This window comes from Gekko japonicus, unplaced genomic scaffold (assembly GCF_001447785.1).
Source record: "Gekko japonicus isolate JY-2015 unplaced genomic scaffold, Gekko_japonicus_V1.1 scaffold733, whole genome shotgun sequence".
NCBI classification, from domain to species: domain Eukaryota; kingdom Metazoa; phylum Chordata; class Lepidosauria; order Squamata; family Gekkonidae; genus Gekko; species Gekko japonicus.
The window spans coordinates 642,505-651,819 of NW_015171526.1; positions in this window are offsets into that span (position 1 = coordinate 642,505).

Genomic DNA, 9,315 nt, shown 5'->3' on the forward strand with positions numbered 1-9,315 from the left:
ACGTCACCCGGAAGTGACGTCGCATGCTGGGGGTGGGGCTACGCCATTTGAGGGGGAAACTCTTTGTTTTCCCCTCAAATGGCGTGGCCCCGCCCCCAGCGTGCAACGTCACTTCCGGGTGACGCACGATTTAGACGCCGGCCGGAAGCCCCCAGCTCCCGGCCAAAATCCATTTGGCAACCCTAATGTTACCTGAGCTGGTCCTGGGCCAGCTCAATGACAGTCACAGGGTGCCAGTCATGGACTAGCAGCAAAGGTCCACACCTTCAATCACACTCAGATAGGAGGAACAGAAGCTCAACCCAGATGTCACACATCTGGCACACAGATTTTCCAACTTTCCTCCCATTTCAAGGAGGAATAAATGATCACCACAGATTGCCATAGTTCAGCACAGAAAGTTAGGCAAACTCTCCCAGTGATACTCCAGAATTTATTGTATGTCCTGAGGAAATTGGTCCTATCATTACAAATCATATTAAAGGATACTACTGGATTTCGTAGCACTGTGCCTGGCCTCAAACACCCCTTTCATTTCCTCTTTTCCCTTGGGCAAACTGAACCAGTGGGTCTCTATTTTTCTGCCATTTTTCGCTGCCTCACACTGATATCCCCCCCACAAAATTTATACAATTGTTCAAGTTATTTCTGTGCCAATTGAGTATGAATGGTGTAAAACATAAATGAAGTACAATTGGGCATAAAAATCCTATAAAAGGCTGTAAAAGAAATAGACTGGGAATACCGGCAAGGAAAACAGGTAAAAGGGAAAAAGCTCCCCAAGACAAAGTATGAAAGCAAAAATGAAATGGCATATTTGGTTCATCCCTTATCATACAGTACAAAAATAACTCTGAGCCACCCGTAAAACAACAGGGCACAACCGTCCCACTAGAGTCATCAGAAACCCGGCTAGAATTATATTTCCAATTTTTAGCAGCCAGTATCCATTAAGTATTTTTTCCTGCAAAGAGCTGGGGGAGAAAATACAACATATTGAGGCAAAAACATCACTTCTTTCACTCATGTGCTACCAGAGCACAAGCACACATTCTTATTGGTTTTGTGCAATGGTGATAGAAGCTACGAAGGTCAGCCAAAAATGCCCCCATCCTTCAAATGTACATCGTGACCTTCCCCGAGGAGTTCAGAGTGGTGTACATGGATGAGGCAATTTCATTTTTCTTCACAACTAGGGATGTTGTAAACCTGGGCTTGGATTTTCAAGTCAGAACAGAGAAGCTGTGAAATTGACAGCCATAACCCCTTGCAGGCTGAACCTCAAGTATCTCCACGTACTCAGAGTTGGCCTCGAGCAGCTGCTGGATGGTAAGGGGTGGTGACAGGTCTATGAGAGAGGTGGGGGTGGGCTTTGTGAGGTGGGTCTGTTGGGGAGGAGGAGACACAGGTAAGGTTACTGAGCGGCATGCTATGTATGTGAATGATGGGCCAAACAGGTTTAGGACATTTGTGTTCAGGAGAACAACTCATTGATGTGTCAGCTTCAACATCACATGAGCTGAGCTGGTTGGTGTTTAAGGTTTCTTAATAGAAACTGTGAGGTATGTCAGGCTGAGAGGGAGAGAGGGTGGTCCAATCTCATCCATTCTGAGAGCCAGTTTGGTGTAGTGGTTAGGAGCATGAACTCTAATCTGGGAGAACTGGGTTTGATTCCCCACTCAATTCAATTCAATTCAAATACCTTTTATTGGCACTCCTCCACATGCAGCCACTGGGTGACCTTGGGTCAGTTACAAGTTATCTCAGAGCTGTTCTGTCAGGTACAGTTCTCTCAGAGCTCTCAGACCCACCTACCTCACAGGGTGTCTGTTGTGGGGAGGGGAAGGGAAAGGAGATTGTAAACCGCTCTGAGACTCCCTTGGGTAGTGAATGGTGGGGTATAAATCCAATCTCCTCCTCCTCCTCTTCCTCTTCTTCTTCTTCCCCTCCTCCTCCTTCTTCTTCCTGGGAACTGATGGGCAACCAGTTCAGATCTTTCAGCACAAGGGTGATGCAATCCCTGTATCCAGCCCCCAACAATATCCCGGCTGCCACATTTTGTACCAAATGAAATTCCTACACAGTGTCAAAAGCAGTCTCTTGAAGTGTGCACTGCAGTAATCTAACCTGGCTGTGATCAGAGTAAGGATTACTGTGGCCAGATCATGTTTGTTTGTTTTTTTGTTATTAAAGGAATGGCTATGGCTGGTGTATCAGCTGAACCAGATAAAACACACTACATGACATGGAAGAGACCTGCACCTCCAACCATATGCCAGGATCCAGCAGCACCTGCAGGCCAAGAACCTGCACCTTCATCCTTTGATGTTAATACAACCACCACCTTGAACACCTTGGATGAAAATGCAGTTGATAAAAATCGAAGAAGGTGTGGTAGGTTAGCCTGAGAAATAACTGGCTAAGGTCACCCAGTTAATTTAATAGCTGAGAAGGCCTTTAAATGCAGATCTTCTGGTCCAAGGTCTACCCGCTACATCATACGGAGCCTTCATGCAATGCAAACCAGGACAATGAGAAAAAGGAAGCATAAAAGTCACAAGCAAAGAGTATCTACTATATTATTTGTACCTAAACCCTCTCGAGTCCATTACTGCTCAGTGGACTTTGGGATATTTTGTGGTAGTTAGCAAGATTGTTTCTGTGTGTTAAGTGCCGTCAAGTCACTTCCAACCCTATGAATTAATGACCTCCAAAATGCCCTATCACTAACAGCTTTGATCAGGTCTTACGGACTGAGGGTCGTTGCTTCTTTTATACAGTCAATCCATCTCATGTTTGGTCTTCCTCTTTTCCAGATACCTTCAACTTTTCCTAGCATTATTGTCTTTCCAACGAATCTCATAATGTGACCAAAGACTCAGTTTGGTCATTTTAGCTTCTAGGGAGAGTTTAGGCTTGATTGGATTGCAGAACTCACTTATTTGTCTTTTTTGGCGGCCCATGGTATCCATAAAACTCACTCCCAACACCATGTTTCTCATGAATCAGCTTTCTTCCTGTCAGCTTTCTTCATTGTCCAACTTTCACACCCATACATGGTAATGGGGAATACCGTGACATGAATTAACCTCATCTTGGTCACCAGCAACACATCCTTACATTTAAAATCATGGAGGTTGCTTATTCCCTGACATCTGTTTACATGGATGGGTGGCCTGGCCCCATTTACTGAAGTGAATGGGCAACTATGCTGACATGGGAGCTTCAAATGTGTGTCAGAGTTCTTTGCAACCACAATTAAAAATGAAAATGTCTTCAAGAACACAAAAATGGATTTATGGTGGTATAGAAGCCACTACATTTGGGCAGAAGTGACTTTGAAGATTAAGATGGAGGGTCCTGCTCAAATAAGACTCCTGTGGAATTTCAGGGAATGATAAGGTGTGCAATGTTTCTCAGTGTGTATATGTGCACTTGACAGTGAATAGACTTCATTTTGTGGTTCATTAACTCATATTCTCTCTCTTTCTCCAGATATATATATACACACACACACACAAATGTTTCTGTTTCCACTGCTATCATTTAATTGTAATTTACAATGCTAAATAGAGGGGGAGGGGACCAGTTCAAATACCTGGCTTGCCTCCATTGGTGTTTAAATTTTAATCTAAAATGAATACCAAGTATGAGATTCCTTTGTAATCTGTCAGCATTTTATGCAGTCCACTAGGGACCCTGTGTAACTTCAGAGGAGACCCATCTGTTTCACTGTTCTGCTCATTATGCCAATCAAAAAGTCACTTCCAATAGAACGAAGAAAAATACACAATCCTTTCCATTCCGTCTGTGAGGAACATGAAAAATGAACCATCAAAACTCATTTCTGTCTATTGTTTCTGTGACAAAAAAAAATCACATTGATGAACAGAATAGTCAGCAAGTTACCTTTTAACTTGGCTTTTAATTGGTTGCCTTAATAACTTGGCTCTACTGTGTGGGTATGCCAAGATCTATTGATATGATGGTTAAATGCACAATGATTAGTCTATTAACAGCGAGCTAATAATTAATGCCGTGTTAGTGGGACTTGCTTATTGCATGTTTTTATGTTCCTTTACCCAAGTATCTCTTCTTTTTTTGTGGGGGTGGTATTTGTGCAGACTCGCAAACTCTGCTTTCATTTACAGGAACTGGAAATGACTCCTAAAGGCTTCCATAGGTATTGTTGGAAGTACACTGATCCCACAGCAAATGAGGGAGGCTCCATGGCAGGGCAACTGCTTTGTGTGCAGAAGGTCCCATGTTCAGTCCCCAGAATCCTTGGCTAAAAGGATCAACTTTTAGGTGATGTGAAAGATCTCTACCGGCTGAAACCCTGCAGAGCTGCTGCCAGTCAGAGTAGACAATACTGATCTTGGTGGACCAATGTTCAGTTTTGGTACCAGGCAGTTTCCTATGTAGACACACCACTGGCATACCATTTACAGGAGATTCTTGCATAACACAACATTCATATGTACAGTTCCACACTTTCACAGTGCTGCCTACTCCCTTTAATGTTACACCCACTCTACCGACAGCACCGAGGTCCATTTGTTCCTTGACTTCATGTGCTTCCGATGCTTTTTAAACATCTGAGCAGCCGGAATATTCATAAGCATTCCATTAACACCTTAGTAGCTGAGACAATGGCTACCAGGGCTCGTGAGATCTGAGCTCTCACAGCCAATTGCTCTGAGAATTTTAAAGAGTAAAGCTTGTGTTTAACTCAAGCTCTTTTTTCTTCTGTTGCTTTTTTCCCCCTGATGGGGGTGGTAAACTGTCAAAAACACTATTTCTCTGTGTGCTGTTTTGAGCCAACATCACAGACTTGTCTGAATGACCTCAGAAAATACCCAAGAAGGTTATCAGTAGCTAAGTTGCACTTCACGTGCATAAGTTCTTCCATAATTAGTATTTCAGATTGTATTTATGATCACACTTTCCTGGATGTTAGCCCCATTGTATAAAATGGGACTCCCCTCCAGACAGACCTGCATAGGATTGCTTCCTGCAGCTAGCTTTCACTTCATATACATACATTCATTCTCCCATGTTTAGTATTTCAGGTTGCAGTCCTCCTAAGAACACTTTCGGAGAAGACCTGCCTAGTATTGCTCCCAGGTCTCAGTCGCATGCTAAACCTTGCACAAAGTGCAAAAGTGCCACAGCCCTTAAACTGGAAGGCTTTCAATGTACAGTGAAAAGGAAAGATAAGCAAACATTAATAGGCATCTTCATTGTAATACAGTTAAGCCAAATGCCAGTCTCCAGCAGTTCCAATAACACATTAAGGTCCGTTTTCTTTTTTAACAGATGAGACCAACCTATATATTTTCTAGCTTAAATTACTTTTCCATCATCCTTTTAGCTGAGTGTTTTATTTTGCTCGAGGCAAATCAATGAAAAATTATCTACTGGAATGCAACATTTTGTTTACGTACATTCACAAGAGGCCAGTTTAAAAAAGCTCTTGATTTGGCAGCCTATCAAATCAAAATGGTTATCAGAAGGGTTATGATCTTTTGTTCCTTAGAAAGCACATTCTGCTTATTATGTCTGAATGAAGCCTAATTTTGTCCAAACTAACGGCTTGAGCATGACGTTCTTGAAAGCATTCAAATAAAAGAATCTCTGAGATGTCATCAAACTTCTAAGGAAAAAAAGAAGTTCTAATTATAGATACGGAACTCTTGTTAGCTTATTCTCCCCTTCCCCCCCCCCCATTTTCCCTTTAGAAAGGGAAAATAAAAGAGAGAGAGCACCTATTCCATATACAGGTTCTTAAGTACACATTTTTGTAATGTATTTTGGCTCAGTTATATATATATATAAATATGCAGGGGGCAGGTTTGAGAATGATTTAAATTGCCTGTGTCACAGCCTAGGGGAGAACTAGTGAAAGTCTGACCTTCAACAGAAGGAGGGGAGGTCAGGATTAGGAAATTGAAGCAACCAAGCAAGGATGGGGGGAGGGTATTGAGTTTCACCAAGAAAATCAGAGGCACCTTTGGAGGATTTTGTTCAGGTACAATACCAGTAGGGATGTATAGAGCTATACAATTTAATACATGATGGACTAATCTCACCCACCCACCCCCAATCTTAAATCGTAACTGACTTGCCAATTGCAATTGGTCAAATGCTTGGAAGTGACGCATCTTTTGCGGGGAGTTCTAAACTCTCTCACTGCGTAAATCCAAGATTCTGCACATGTGCAAATCGTCTTGTTGGGGTGAATCAATGTTCAGTCCAATTCAGAGACACTAGTTTGTTTGTAGATCTGACAGCAAACACTTCCAAAGGGTGATTATTATTTTTTTAAAAGGCTCCATGGAACAGTAAGCAATTTAGAATTTGTCAAGGGAATGCTGTTCATCTTGAAGTACATGAGAGCATTACAAGCCACGCAAATTCCTATTTCGAGTCAGGTAATTATAGATTTCATCAGCATTACTAAATAAGATTAGTAAAACTTCTCTGCAGGGTTCCTGCAAGTCTTCTGTCTGGAAGGAGAGGCACTTTGAATCATGAGCAGAGAGAGCCCCATGGTGTTCTTTATAGGATGTGTCTTCTCCCCATCCAAAGATGGCAGCCACAACTGAGGGCCAAACCAGTCAAGACTTTGGATCTTTGGTGCATTTTCTCTCTCTTCATCAATGGCAGACACAACAACAGGGATAGACTAAGACATGGTGAGGTCGTGAACTAAGTCAAGAGACAGCATTGCATTACCCCCAAATATGGCATTTTAGTATTTCTCTGTATTTAGAGACCTCTTTTTTTAAATTTATTTTTATTCTTTTAACAATAAATAAACATGAACGTAAATAACATATTCTATAACAAAATGACATATATACAGGTTAGAGACCTCTTTGATAGGAGGCCATCCAGATCTGCATAGGAGGCTTTGGTTTAGATTGGGGACGGGGAGGGGAAGTTCATCTCTTGAATGCACAACACGAAGTCAAATTTCAGATTAATTGGCAGTCCCCACATGAACATGGCAATCAGTGTACATCCATGTCATGTTACATGGAGTGCTTATCTTATGTGGGGTGGGGAGGGTAGACAGGATCTTACATGAAATCCACAAGTCTTAGACCCTGATTGTACACCAATTTGCTCCCCCCATAGCTTTTTTTTTAATAAACAGTACCTGATGGCTGTCAGAAGATGTAGGGGGAAGCCCCTTCTGATTCCCTGTAACATGGACACTATTATAGATATGGACATAGCACGCAAGTGACTAAAGGCAGCAAGGGTGCATTCGTACAGAGAAACAGTATTCCATGAATGTATGCCCAGTGGGATGAGGAATTGTGAATCTTCTGAATACATGGTTCCTCCCCAAGCCAGCTGTTGGAGTGGGCAAATGCATAGCACTGATCAGAAATGCACTGAACACATCTATACGGCACTGTGGGCTAGATTTAATGGATACAATCCCATTTTCCTTCATGCACACACAATGCTAGCTGCAGGATTTTGGAGCACCCATGAACAGGACTTCTTCTAACCCTAACCCATGAACCCTAACCCTAACCCTAACCCATGAACAGGACTTCTTCAGAAGGCCTCCTAAACTTGAAAGAATTGGGCACACCAACTCAGAATATGTCCAACCTCCATGCAAAGAGAGAAAGGAAGTGCTTCGGGCTAGTGCATAGGCTTGCTAGCCAGCGGTTGACAACCCAACAGGGGACTGGGGGCAAGGACATGGCAGCGCAGTGTCACAGCAATTCTGTGATGTCATACGTAAAGTCAGCCCAGAAGTGACATCATTGCATTGCTACAATGCTTTAGAATTCTCTGGAAACTATCTGGTTTCACCATAGACTTTGAGGAGAATCCTAGAGCATCATGCCAAAGGGATGCTTTAACTTTGGGGTTCACTCCACGAGTGACATCATGGGCATTGTCGCGATGCCGATTTTCCTACCATTTCTCCCACCCACATTACTGAGTAGCAGTGGGCTAGTAGTGGGAGGGCTTCCTTTTGACAGTTTAGAAGGCCTAGTGCATACCTGACACGATGCCACCACCGGAACCACCCTTGTCTGAATAGTTGATCGGTGCCATTCCCAGTTTATCTGGCAGCACTGACTGCAGCACACATGCATACCTGCGATGTACCACATAGTCCAGGAATGTATTTTAAGAAGCACTATTCAGAAATAGCATCACATCCAAACAAGATATTATTAGACTCCAGGCATCTGATTGCTTTACCAGGCAGCACCTTGTACTTAGCAGTAGGTGATATAAACAAAAAAAAAACAACAATGAGAGGTTTAAATAGTAGAAGAAAAATCACTCCATAACAACATTGTAAATGAAATATAATCAGGCTTAACCTTGAGTCTTCCACCACTAGAACTCATTTCAGTAAACTGTCTTTAAGGCCACTGGGCAGTCAACTCACATTGTGAATCACAGCTCTGTTATGAGCACACCGTGCCAGTTTGTTCTCTCCTCCTCCTTCTCCGTAATGCTTTGCACAACAGAACCACAGCTCTCCTCCTAATAAAGTGGAAGGCAGCACAGAGCGTTGCATGGCCTGCTCACCCCCATCGGGAGCAGTAAAGCGTGCAGTGCGCCCCAAGACTGTTTGGCTTTTATTAAGACCAGAGATGTGGGAAGGGCATCCCCCAAATCTCTTGTGTCTTAAGATGTCCAGGGGTGAGGGGAAATGCACTTATCTGCACATTAAAAGTAGGTCTCTTGATCAAAGACAGAACTGATAAGAAGTGCTCTCAGCAGGGAGCAGCTTGATTTCCCGGATATGCCCAGAAGTCATTGATCACGCACAGGGCCGGCTCGCCCGCTAGGCAAACTAGGGGCTCGCCTAGGGCGGGCCAGCCCTCAGGGGCTCCAACTGCAACCTGGCCCCCCAAAACCCCCCACTGCTGCCGCCCTAACCGGGCGCCCGCCCCTCTCACGTGCAGGGCTGGGGTCAGTTTGCTATTAGCAACTCAGGAGCACCTGGCGGAGGGAGGCCGGGGAAGCTTTTGCCAGGGAACCCGCAGGCGGTGCATGGGGTGTGTGGTGCACGGGCGGCCGTGGCTGTGCACTTCAGAGCTGCGCAATCCTAGCACATGCGCACCACGATGCAGCAGCACCCCTCGCCGCCCGCCATCCGCTCGCCCTGCCTCCATCTCCTCCTCTCTCAGCAATCGGGGAATCAGAAAAGGAAAGCCTCTCTCTTGCACACGCCCATACCCCCCCGCAGAGCTCCCTTTAAAAAGTAGCCCTGATAGTGGCGGAGTAGCCACCTCCCCGATCTTGCTCGCTCCTCGCCGCCCCCCG